This window comes from Triticum dicoccoides, chromosome 6B, assembly GCF_002162155.2.
Source record: "Triticum dicoccoides isolate Atlit2015 ecotype Zavitan chromosome 6B, WEW_v2.0, whole genome shotgun sequence".
Lineage (NCBI taxonomy): Eukaryota > Viridiplantae > Streptophyta > Magnoliopsida > Poales > Poaceae > Triticum > Triticum dicoccoides.
In genome coordinates, this window is record NC_041391.1 from 713,097,630 (window position 1) to 713,109,540 (window position 11,911).

Below are 11,911 nucleotides of genomic sequence, written 5' to 3' on the forward strand. Positions count from 1 at the left end.
GCTTATACTGTATTTTTTGTTCAGGAATCTGGAGTTCATGTATCATTATCAAACACAAGCTTGTGGAAGGGGTGGGTGTGGCTGGGAGAAAATGTTAAACAGGAAGGGAAGAAGCTGGATCACCACAAACGCCATGGAGGAGAAGCCCACAAATGTAAGTAGCACTACTTCTTTAAACCCCCAAAGATTTTTTTTCCTGAAGCAAAATTTTCATCAAGGCACAAACATCAAGTGTTTGTCACACTTGAAACTAATGTGCCGACGTGGCACAGCGCAGTGGATCTCACGAATTCCACCACCACTCCTCGCCGCCGTCCATACTCCGACGTCAGCAGGGCCAGCAAGACGGCGACTTCCACTGGCTGTAAGCCATCAAAGCTTTGCATGCGTGAGGCCGGGTTGATGTTGACTTAATCAATCTCCCTGCTGGCGAGGACTTCCTACAGGTAGCACCAACTTAGCTGCTTGTGTACATGTTGATGGATGCTCTGCGAAATATCTCTCACCACTAGGATGATTCGGGATTCAGTTTAACTCTTTACTTTGTTTCTTTGTTAGATTTTTGTGTTTATTGCATTCTGTAGCTTCCTCAAGAAGTAAAATGGTGTTGTGTCTAGTCCTCATTAACTACGTGTTTAGTTCCTTTACAGGACTAGTTCAGTAATGAGTATATAAATACTCAGGCATTCATTATTTTGTTCATCCTGCAGCTTTGCAAGTATAAGCACCACCATTGTTTAGTTCCCAGGATCTCTTTGCTGTCATGTTGAATTTGGAGGTGATACGTTCTTCCGTTGAGTAACCAACGGTTGGGTTTCAACAACTAACAGTGCTACACCACCTTGATTTTCATGTGGTGTATATGTTTGTAAAGCACTTAGCAATTGGTAAGCCGGTTATCTAGTTAGCAAGCTTATTTTTTAAACATATGCTTATCTCATTTTAGTGAGCTCAGTTTCAGTCTTGTGCGAAAAATTCTATGGTTTTGTCTCTAATTGTGCTATTATCGATTTCTCGGTTTAAATCATGGGCCTGGTTTCTGGTGGAAATATAATTCACGGGCCTATGTGGCATCTGTTTTGATCGGTTTCACAGAGTGTTTAACTTATCTGGTTCAGAGGTGCTTTGACATTTCAACTTTTCTTACTTATGCTCGTGTAGTTGTCTCCCAATATTTATCTTCATGTTCATACAGTTTCTTACTTCTGCACGCTTCTTCTATGCAGTTAAACACACATGTCTGGTTATCAAAGACTCATGTAGGATGGTCCCGAGCTCCAAACCATGGAGGCAGTGGCCTCTTCTCTGTCTCTGTTGGTTAGCACCTGGCCTTCTCCCTCTACTTTGTTTATCCTAGTGCCCACAACCTGGTCATCTCCACTCTCTTCTGACCTCCGCCTCACGGACGAGGTGAGATGGAGTGGTGGATCGATTCCCTTGGCATCAGCTTGATTATTTCTCTTTGTGTATGATGACAGTTGAAACCTGAAACATTGTGTATGAAGTCTAATCTTATGCATGCTCATTTATCCTTCTTGTTAATGGAATTGGGGCTGGCAGAAAATGTTAAGCACGAAGGAAAGCAGCTGCATCACCACAAACGCCAAGGAGAAGCACACGAATGTAAGTAGTACTGCTGCTTTAAACTCCCAAAGGTTTTGTCTCTAGTAAAATTTTCATTGAGGCATAGACATCAAGTGTTTGTCACACTTGAAACTAATGTGCAAAGGTCAGAGAAAAACAAACAAGTGTGTGCATTGGGATCATTTACTGGTTGGTTGCTTACCGAAACTTAAGCTTTGCCTTCTAGCAATCAATGCATGCAAGTTGTGTATGCACATGTCGACAGGTGCAGTTGTACTGTAGCGACAAATACATAGTTCTGCTGCATATATACACAATCCTCAAACAGGTGCATAGTAGGAACGAGTAGGGTGAGATAGAGCGGTTGGAGATGCGGTAGCTAGATTGCATTGAGTGTTGTGTACAAGGTTAAGGACGAGTGTGAGCGGTTGTTGAGTTCTGTACTTACAAACGCCATTGAGTGTGTATACATGCGTCATCTTTCCATTCTCCATGTTATAAGTTTCCTGTAATCTGTTCTTGAAAAAGGTGACTCACACTGCAATTGTAGTGGTTTGTTAGCACCTAACTTGTAGATTTTCTAACCCCTTGTAACCTCTCTATATTTGTCCTTAGATATAAGAAAAATTAATTCATATGCATGTCAGCTGCATGAACCAGGAGGGTCAGATATAGAATTGAGCTTAGCTCGATAGTCTTGTACGCTTGTTCATTTTCTAGATGAACCTTAGGGCACCGGAATTTGGTTTTCTCATGTTGTTTTTTTAGTTGCCATTTCAACTGTATTTGTGTGGAATGGATTCTATGAAAACCATACCATTTTTTCATTCAGAAATAGTCATAACCAATTTATTATTGTTATCTTTGCTTACATTGTTATTTCGTTCAGGAATCTGGGTTTCCATTTTGAAGTTATAGCTGCTGTACTGAAAGGAAAGGAACTCTTTTCTCCGTGAAAATGCAAAGAAAAATAAATCTGGGTTATTGGTCACTCACCTGACCCAGGCCCCAGATAGAGCAATCGAGGCGGTGGCCATGGCGCTCCCAGATCGGCGACGGCCTCTACAGATGAGCGCCACCCATCGCTCATCGTCAAATGCTTCGAGTTGCCCGCGACGAAGCTGCTCGACTTCGGTGCCTCCCCTCCGTGTGGTTCCGCTCGAGGGCCGTGCGGTTCCTTGTGAGGGGAGGGCTCGGCTGCTCCGACGCCTCAAGGTCTCCTCCACCCCTCTCGTCAACTTCTCCTCTCTGCGCCAGCGCCCCGATTTTCTCTAGTCCCTGATGCGGCCCATGTGCAGGTGCACGAGCGATCCAAGGACCTTTGTGCTGGCTCAGGGATCTCACGAATTCCACCACCACTGCTAGCCGCCGTCCATGCTCCGGCGTCAGCAGCTCCAGCAAGACGGCGACTTCTGCTTCTTCCTGTCCCATGAAGCGTCCTCCAAGCTGCCCCCAATTCCCCACTCTCTTCTGACCTCCGCCTCACGACCGAGGTGAGATGGAGAGGTGGATGGGTTCCCTTGGCATCAGCTTGATGTTTTCCCTTTGTTTCTGACGACAGTTGAGACCTGAAACTTTGTGTATGCAGTCCAATGTTATGCATGCTCATTGATCCTTCTTGTTAATGGAATTGTGGCACGGGTGTGGCTGGGAGAAAATGTTGAGCAGGAAGGGAAGCAGCTGGATCACCACAAACGCCGAGGAGAAGCCCACAAATGTAAGTAGTACTATTGCTTTAAACTCCTACAAACCTTGTCCTGAAGTAAAATTTTCATGGAGACACAGACATCAAGTATTTGTCCCACTTCACACTAACGTGCAAAGGTTAGAGAAAAACAAACAAGTGCATGCTTTGGCATCAATTGCTGGAGGCTTGCTTACCAAAACTTAAGCTTTTCCCTGAAGCAATCACTGCATGCAAGCTATGTATGCGCATGTCGACAGGGGCAGTAGTACCATGGCGACAAATACACAGCTCTGCTGCATATATACAGTCCTCTAATAGGTCCAAAATGCTATGAACGAGTGAGGCGAGAAATAGAGTCTGGAGATGCTTGGTAACCTCTACGATGCATTGCCTTGAGTGCCATGGACAAGGTTAAGCAGGAGTGTGTGTGGCTATTGAATTCTGCAGTTTCCAACGCCATTGAGTGTGTATATATGCGTCATCTTTCCATTCTCGATGCAATAAGTTTCCTGTAATCTATTCTGAAAAAAGATAACTCACACTGCAATTATATTGGTTTGCTGCCATCTAGCTTACGGATTTTTGAATCCCTTGTAACCTCTCTATAATTGCCCCTAGATATAGTAGAAATTAATTCATATGCATGTCAACTACATGAACTAGGAGCGTCAGATACAGAATTCAGTTTAGCTCGATAGTCATGTGGATTTGTTCATTTTCTAGATGAACCAAAGGGCGGTGGAATTTAGTTTTCTCATGTTCTTTTTGTAGTTGCCAACTTGCCTTTTGAACTGTATTTGTGTGGAATGGATTCCATCCAAACCATACCATTTTCTCATTCAGAACTAGTCACAACCAATTATGGTTATCTGTGCTTACATTGTTATTTTTGTTCAGGAATCTCAGTTTCCATTTTGAAGTTATAGTTGTTGTACTGAAAGAAAAGGAACTCTCTTCTCTGCGAAAACACAATGGAAATACAGTTGCGAGGAGAGGGCTCGGCTGCTCCGACGCCTCAAGGTCTCCTCCCCCTCTCTGGCACCCATCTTCTCCTCTCTACGACGCCGCCCTAATTTATTCTAGTCCCTGATATGGCTGATGTCCTCATGCAGGTGCACGAGAGATCCAACGCCCTTGGTGCTGGCAAGGCGTAGCAAAGCGGATCTCACGAATTCCACCACCACCGCTCGCCGCCATCAGCAGGGCCAGCAAGGCTGCGACTTCCGCTTCTTCCTGTTCTGTGACGTGTCCTCCAAGCTGCCCCAATTCTCCACTCTCTTCTGACCTCCGCCTCACCAGCGAGGTGAGATGGAGTGGCGGATTCCCTTGAGTCTCTTGGCCAGAGCATGTATGCAGTCCAATCTTATGCATGTCAATGGAATTGTGACGGGTGTGGCTGGGAGAAAATGTAAGCAGGAAGTGAAGCAGCTGGATCTCTGCACGCAACAAGACGCTCACCACAACGCCAAGGAGAAGGCCACAAATGTAAGTAGTACTACTGCTTTAAAGTCCCAAAGATTTTGTCGTGAAGCAAAATTTTCGTCGTGACACAGACATCACGTGTTTGTCACACTTGAAACTAAGGTGCAAATGTTAGAGAAAAACTAGCAAATGCGTGCATTGGGATCAATTGCTGCTTGGTTGCTTACCCAAACCTAAGAAACTTTACCCGGAAGCAATCACTGCATGCAAAATGTGTATGCGCATGTTGGACAGGTGCAGTCGTATCGTGGCAACAAACACAGTTCTACTGCATATACACACTCCACTAATAGGTCCATAATAAGGAGTGAGGTGAGATAGAGCGGATGGAGATGCTCGGTAACCTCTACGGTGGATTCCATTGAGTGCTGTGGACAAGGGTAAGGACGAGTGTGAGCGGTTGCTGAATTCTTCAGTTTCGAACGCAATTGAGTGTGTATATACGCGTCTTCTTTCCATTCTCTGTGTTATAAGTTTCCTGTAATCTCTTTTGAAAAAAGATAACTCACACTGCAATTGTAGTGGTTTATTGCCATTTAACTTACACATCCAACATAAATTCTTAGCCTGAACATGTTCAATCCAAATATGTCGAAACAGGGCATGTTGAGATTTCAAATATCTCATTTTTCTGTATTAAATATGTTGCACCAACTAGCTGACCTGATATCTCCTGTTATTTTAACCAGCTGTTCAATTGATCCCTCCGACGCTGCTCTTCCTCGTCCGCGCCGGATCTCGGTCCTGGGATTCTCTCCCTCCCAGCTGCTGTACCGCCCGTCCCCCTTCTTCACGATCGTGCTTCTGGACAGGGGTTCGTTGTAGCTACTTCAGGCATGGTGCACATACATCTGGTTGTGGTGGTCGGCAAGCAACCTTCTGTCCTTACTGAATGCGTCATCTACCTTCTGGTGGTCGTCAATCGATGGTGTACACCGTGTCCAGCATGGTGATAGTTAAGCCTTTCCCACCCATGGCTTCATGTTGTTCTGTTCTTATGGTCCATAATTTCCCCCAGTTCACTTGTACACACATGGATGGATGGAACAGATGCAAAAGGAGAGTAGTAATATTGTTTAAGAGAGAGAGAGAGAGAGAGACTCACACACACAAAAACTTGGATTGCTTTTTTGCATTTGGTCTTTAAAAAGTTCGCCCAACAAATGTCTCGGTAGGTCTGGCTATTAAAGTTATCTCAGTAGGCCCTGTTATGGTGTACTCCTACAAGCAATATCTATCTGGTTCACATGTACACATATAATATGGTCAGGAAAAATCTAGTAGTACAATATGGACAGTAAAACAACCTTGTTCTCAAGGTTCAGGTCTAGTCAGTAGCCGTAGCTGCAAAAACAGGAGAAAAGTCGGTCTGACTTGTTGCTTTCTCGATTTTTTTGTTTTATTTTGGAAATGAGTATGTCTAGTCAAGATTCTATATTGTGAAGATATGCAATGCCTGTCATTGTTTTTACTCATGGGACTATGTAAGTTGCTACATCTGTTTGATCCAGGAAATCCAATAGTTAGCATACAGTTTAAATAAATCGAATCAATTCCATTAATCTGGACAAATTTGAAGATAGCATCTATAAGGGTTTATTTTGTATTGCAGTGGTTGTGCTTGCACATTTAATGCTGCCGAGAAGCTACACATATTTGGCATTCGCGGCCGAGCCGCTCACCATCATGGAGTTGGATCACACTAGGTAATTCACTGACTCTAGCTTGCTCAGCTTGTTCCCTTTGTCCCTCTAATTTCAGTTCTTCACCATGTTGATGTTGGTAGTGACTAATACTAGTACTATTCGTGTTCTTGATTCCAGACCTCAATGGCATGCTCTGCCATGTGGCCTCCTTGATGCTGGTCGTCGAGCACTGATTCGACTAGACTATCGCGCACATATTGATCACATTTGATAAACAAGCTATGATCGTTGGAGAGTACCCCTCAGATATATAGGTTAATTTGACTCGATTTTGGTAATATTTAGTCTGGCTTCTCTGTATTGCCCTTGGCGATTCATTGTTAGGTTTCTACACTACTCTTTACATTCTACACTTGGCATGTTTCCCGGTAAGACCTCGGAGGGTCCTATGTATAAATGAATCTTTACTTGGCCAACATATGTCTCGATACTAACTCGATCCTAACATGTGCCCCCACTGAATTGTGAATTTCCCTTGAACAACACACCTTCAGTTAGTTGTGGTGTGAATTTCAAATCCAATTACTACATTGTTAGTTCGAGGATGATTTCTGATGGCTCAGTACACACGTTTGATTTTCTAGCAGGTGCTTTGATCTGAAGGATTGGTTTGTGATACGTCATTGATTCATCGTTGACACAAATATGAAAGCACACTAGAAAGATAAACATAGGTATGCCACTATTACTCTCCTGTGCTCCATCTCATGCTCTGTGTGCCCACTTGAAATGAATAAATGTCATATACATTTCTTTTTTATAGTACTGAAAGATATGTAAGTAGGGGTGGCTTTTTTATGAATATAAGTAGCAAAACAATAGAAGTTAGCAACATGATTGCAGATTGAATTGTCGAACTGATATGATAATCATTTGATCTATGATGGCGTATGAGTAGAATGCACATATGCACATATGTGACTCGGTTCTTTTAATATTATAGGAGATCATAGCTGAAGGGTGGGTTTCCAACGACGGTGGTGTGCTGCCTTTCTTCCAGTGCCGACAAGATGGCTAGTTTGTCGCCCCGTAACCCTGGTGGTGGGCTCCCATGACTGCCTCCTGGGTTACCTACCACTTAGGTGAGTCCCTGATGTCCTTTTCCTTTGGCTACTCTTGTCTTCCTTAATCTTTGTTGTTTTCTGGTCTAAGACTCAGATATGGGATGAATTCATGATTGTTGAATGCTTAGAAACTAGAAAATGGCTCTGTAGGAGGCATGCACGCTCGTACTGAGAGATGCTATTCGTTTGCTTTGTCTTCCAAATCAAGAGACATGTATTCGTGTGCCTCCAGCATTTATTAAATTTCTTCAAATTTCAAAACTTTGTTGTTGTACATGCAAGGATTGTTTCATTCATCAAGAAAATAAAACAGGCCATGCCCATCAGCAACTACTCCTACTGTTTGAATAAATAAGAAATGACCATCATTTTGGATAAATTACAGCATTAATCCATCAAGGGGCATGGACAATTTCCTTGTTCTATTTCTTACTGAATCCGGTTCCATCAAAGATGCCGACAACTTTGCAGCCGTCCACCTCACCATTGCCGGCAATTGCTCCCTGCAGGTAGCATCTCATCTCCCTCTGCTCACTCACTCGCTGACTGAGCTGCAGCGTTTGTAAACAATAGTGTGTCTACTGTTGAGGTTCATGGGATTTCCCATCGTGGAGTGTAATACTAACTCTTAAGGTAACAAAACTATGATGCAACATTTGTATTTTGAGCTAAAAATCTAGTAGTACAATATGGTCAGGAGAACAACCTTGTCCCAAGGTTCAGGTCTATTCACTAGCTGCAGCTGCAAAAATAGGAGTCAAGTCTGTCTGTCTGACCTGTTGCTTTCTTGATTTTGTTTTATTTATGTTGGAAATGAATCTAGTCAAAATTATACATTGTGGATAATATGTAATGCCTGTTGTTGTTTCTTCTCATGTGACTATGTAAGTTGCTACATCTGTTTGATCCAAGAAATCCAATAGTTAGCTTGCAGTTTGAATAAATCAAAAAGATTTCATTAACATGGTCAGGTTTCAATATAGCATCCATAAGAGTGCATCCAATTTTTCACGCTATCCCACTCACTTAATCTTATTCATGGTTAAGCATTTTGCCTTGATTCATGTCAATAATCTATTGGTCAGTTTACATTGCCTCTAATGTCCTCTGCTTTGTTTGTCCTGCTCAATTACTTATCATGATGGAGTAGGAATTTATCACTCGACAACTACATGATAGACTAGATTGGTAGTTAGTTTATGGTTTGAGTTAATCAAAACGATTATATAATTTCCAGTAATATGGACAAGTTTACGTTCACTCCACTTGGAGCTCTTAGTATAATCATCACTCTCGGATTTTGGGATACAATATCTGGTGTTTTCTCATATAAGATTCTTTATGGTTTAATCATTAATCTGGAGGTTTAATTTGTATTGCAGTGTTGTACTTGCACATGTAATGCTGCGCAAGAAGGTACACATACTCGAGCCAGGCCATGAGCCGACTCACTATGATGAAGCCTGACGCTAAGTTGGATCACACTGGGGTCTGTCATGGACTCGGTTGCTCAGCCAGTTCTTTCTGCCAAGCTAATTTCAGTTCTGCACCATGTTGATGTTGGTAGCGTCTAATACCAGTATCATTCGTGTTCTTGTTTCCAGGCTTCAATGATATGCTCTGCCCGGTGGCCTCCAGGATCAGCCTCGACTCATGAAGAACACCCAAGGTACTATGTAAACCATACTTTGCTAGCTTAACTGAGTATTTGTACTAGCATCAGTCAGTCATAATCAATTTATCATTGAAAAATATGAAAGCACATTAGAAAGATAAACATGACATCCAGTGTCTGTTCTTTTATCAATGTGCATGTGTGTGGGCTCTCTTGAAGTCATTGAATAGTAGATAATTTTCTAGCATGAATGGCACTCAGGTATATTTGATCTCACACGTCAGTAGTATTCTTTGTTATTCATTTTGGATTCCACACGTGATTGGAATCTTACATTCGGCATTGTTTCTTGTCTCCCAATAGGACTTAACAGAGGTTTATGACTAAATGAACCTTTAGTTGATCAATAAGTGCATGAATCCAACCTTATGAACCTTTTTTGACCGAATGATTTCCCAGGTAATGGTATATCAAGTGCCTGAAATTTTTGATGGCAATGTAGTTTATTTAGTATAGTAAAAGTGATCTTGTACCCTGATAATTGAAGAATTTTTTGATGTCCTCTCTAGGAGCTTGTCAACAGAAATGATGACCTGTATAGCTTGTTGTTCATTAGCTATTGTGTTCATATATAGCTCGCTGTCCTCCAAACTGAAAATGCCCATCATAATAAATGTTGCCTGGCAGTATTTTCCTTTATAGTTTGCTCCTGATCATCATTTTGTTACCATTTTACTTGGCCTTCAACTAATCTTGTTCCTGTGTACCCAGGGACCTGACTTAATGATGAGGATGATGTTGGAGGAATCGGAGTGGTCACTGAAGATCGTGGACTCGCATCCGCCATTGCTGGAAGTTTGAACTTCGAGAGGGCAGAGCGATCCCGTATGAGAAGACCACCGATGTGATCATAGGTAAGCCGTTGGTTCCTCTACTCTGCTCCATCTCATTCTCTGCATGCCCACTTGAAATGAATAAAGGTCATATACATTTCTTTTGTATAGTACTTGAAAGATATGTAAATAGGTGGGCTCTTTTTGATAAATAAGTAACGAAACAATAAAAATTATCAACTTTTTTTGTTTTATGCCGGTCATCGAGCGTCGGCTAGTGTTGTGCCGGTCATCGAGTCGATGATTTAATGTTCGGATCTGTGGTAGTGGTCTTCTGGCCACCACAAGTATGTGATTTTTATGATCTTTCTTTTTACTGAAATTGGTCTCTTGTAGTTCGGTGCATCATGTTTGGTCTTTGATTTTTTTTATCCCTTTTGATTCTAGTCATAGATATGCTATATGTTTTTCTAAGAGTCTGTACAGTGCAGTTTATAAATTGGAGCTGACCTGCTGGGGCATCTTTCTGACATATTAACATCTATTTTGAATTAACTTACGTGAAATTGTACTTAAAGGTCAAGGATAGGGAATTAAAATACTTCAACCGAATTTGATTGGAAACAACATGGTGCTATTGGCTATTAGTCTACTAGTTGGGTCCGACATTTACTAAAACAAAACCTCGTTTGCTTCTTTTTTTATTTGCTGAAAAGCTCTGAGCATCTATATATTATGGATATCTTAATGTTTTGTAAAAAACATCTTTATAGTTTTCCTACTTTCAGTACTAATGATTTTGGTTTTTGCTCACATTTGTAGCATTTTCTCTGGGCGTACCTTCTGGCACGACACCACCATCCGACACAAGTTTGGCCGGCGAAGCAGCTCTGCTTGCTCTGGCACTTACTTTGACGCCTCTGGTGGCTGTTGGTCCTCTTCTCTGCTCTCTCTCAAGCTCTATGACACTTGATACTTGTTGAGGTAGTGGAAACTTACTTGTACAAGTGGGTCATTGCTATTGGATATTTTTTGCTAGTTTTTTGGATCCCAAATCTTGGTACTGGCCTGCTGGTGTTTGTTTTTGTGTATTGAAAGAAAAACATGATTTTTCTTGGTGCTCGGGCAGATTTCACCTTCTAATCAATATTTGTGCCATCTAATCCATGCTTACTTGAATTTTATTTTTCTCCCATCTCCCTTAATATTGTGGATTAATTTCGTTTTAAGGCTATCCAAATGGTTGACAAACCATCTCTTTAGTTTTCCTGCCATCAGTACAAATCATTTTGGTTTCCGCTCACATTTGTAGCATTCTTGCTGGACGCACCTTCCGGGACCATGGTGTCATCCCACACTAGTTTGGCCGGCGAAGCAGCTCTGCCTGCTCTGTCGCTCACTCCAACGCCTCCCGCGCTGCCCCTCCGGTGGCCGCTTCCTCTTTCGTCCTGGCATAGGTAAACCTAGTTCCTCTCCTTCACTCTCTCTCACGCCCTCTGTCCCCATGCATGGCCATCGAGCCGTCGTAGATGAAATGAATAATGGTCATTTGCATTTCTTTATTTTGGTGCCTGAGAGTCAGAAGTCCCAATTTCATCTTGTTGGTCTAGATAGAGATTCTGGTTGCTCTGTTTCATTCTAGCTGAATGTTCCTGCAGGTTGCTCTCCTGGTTCAAGTTGATGTTGCTCTGCACTTGTGCAGGAGAAAAACATACATACCCACCCTTGTGCGCATGTTCAGAAATTTCTTAATGTTGATATACCTGTTCTGTTGCAATGCACACAAGACCAAAGGGAATCAAAAGTCTAGGATCTAGTTTTGTTTATTTTTATTTTTTTATTTTTTGAGGGGATCTAGTTCTGTTTATATCTGTTGCAATGCACATGTATTACCCTTGGCGATACTAACAATTCATTTTGAAACTGAGATTTGTCAACAC

General features: G+C 42.1%; 2 long non-coding RNA genes across 5 annotated transcripts; both read left to right on the forward strand.

Moving 5' to 3' along the window:
- Nucleotides 1-326: 326 nt before the first annotated feature.
- LOC119321824 lies at nt 327-2,919 on the forward strand. Its single transcript, XR_005155228.1, has 5 exons — nt 327-446; nt 1,227-1,317; nt 1,561-1,623; nt 2,474-2,799; nt 2,883-2,919. It is a non-coding gene; the product is annotated as an uncharacterized LOC119321824 (long non-coding RNA).
- A 1,742-nt stretch (nt 2,920-4,661) lies between these two features.
- On the forward strand, nt 4,662-11,414 carry LOC119321113. Of its 4 annotated transcripts, none has more exons than XR_005155120.1 (10): nt 4,662-4,756; nt 6,366-6,459; nt 6,577-6,713; nt 7,047-7,133; nt 7,403-7,541; nt 8,906-9,012; nt 9,128-9,192; nt 9,910-10,052; nt 10,794-10,955; nt 11,284-11,414. It is a non-coding gene; the product is annotated as an uncharacterized LOC119321113 (long non-coding RNA). The 4 variants fall into 4 exon arrangements; XR_005155122.1 differs by lacking the exon at nt 4,662-4,756 and adding an exon at nt 5,569-5,702; XR_005155121.1 differs by lacking the exon at nt 6,577-6,713.
- Nucleotides 11,415-11,911: the final 497 nt, after the last annotated feature.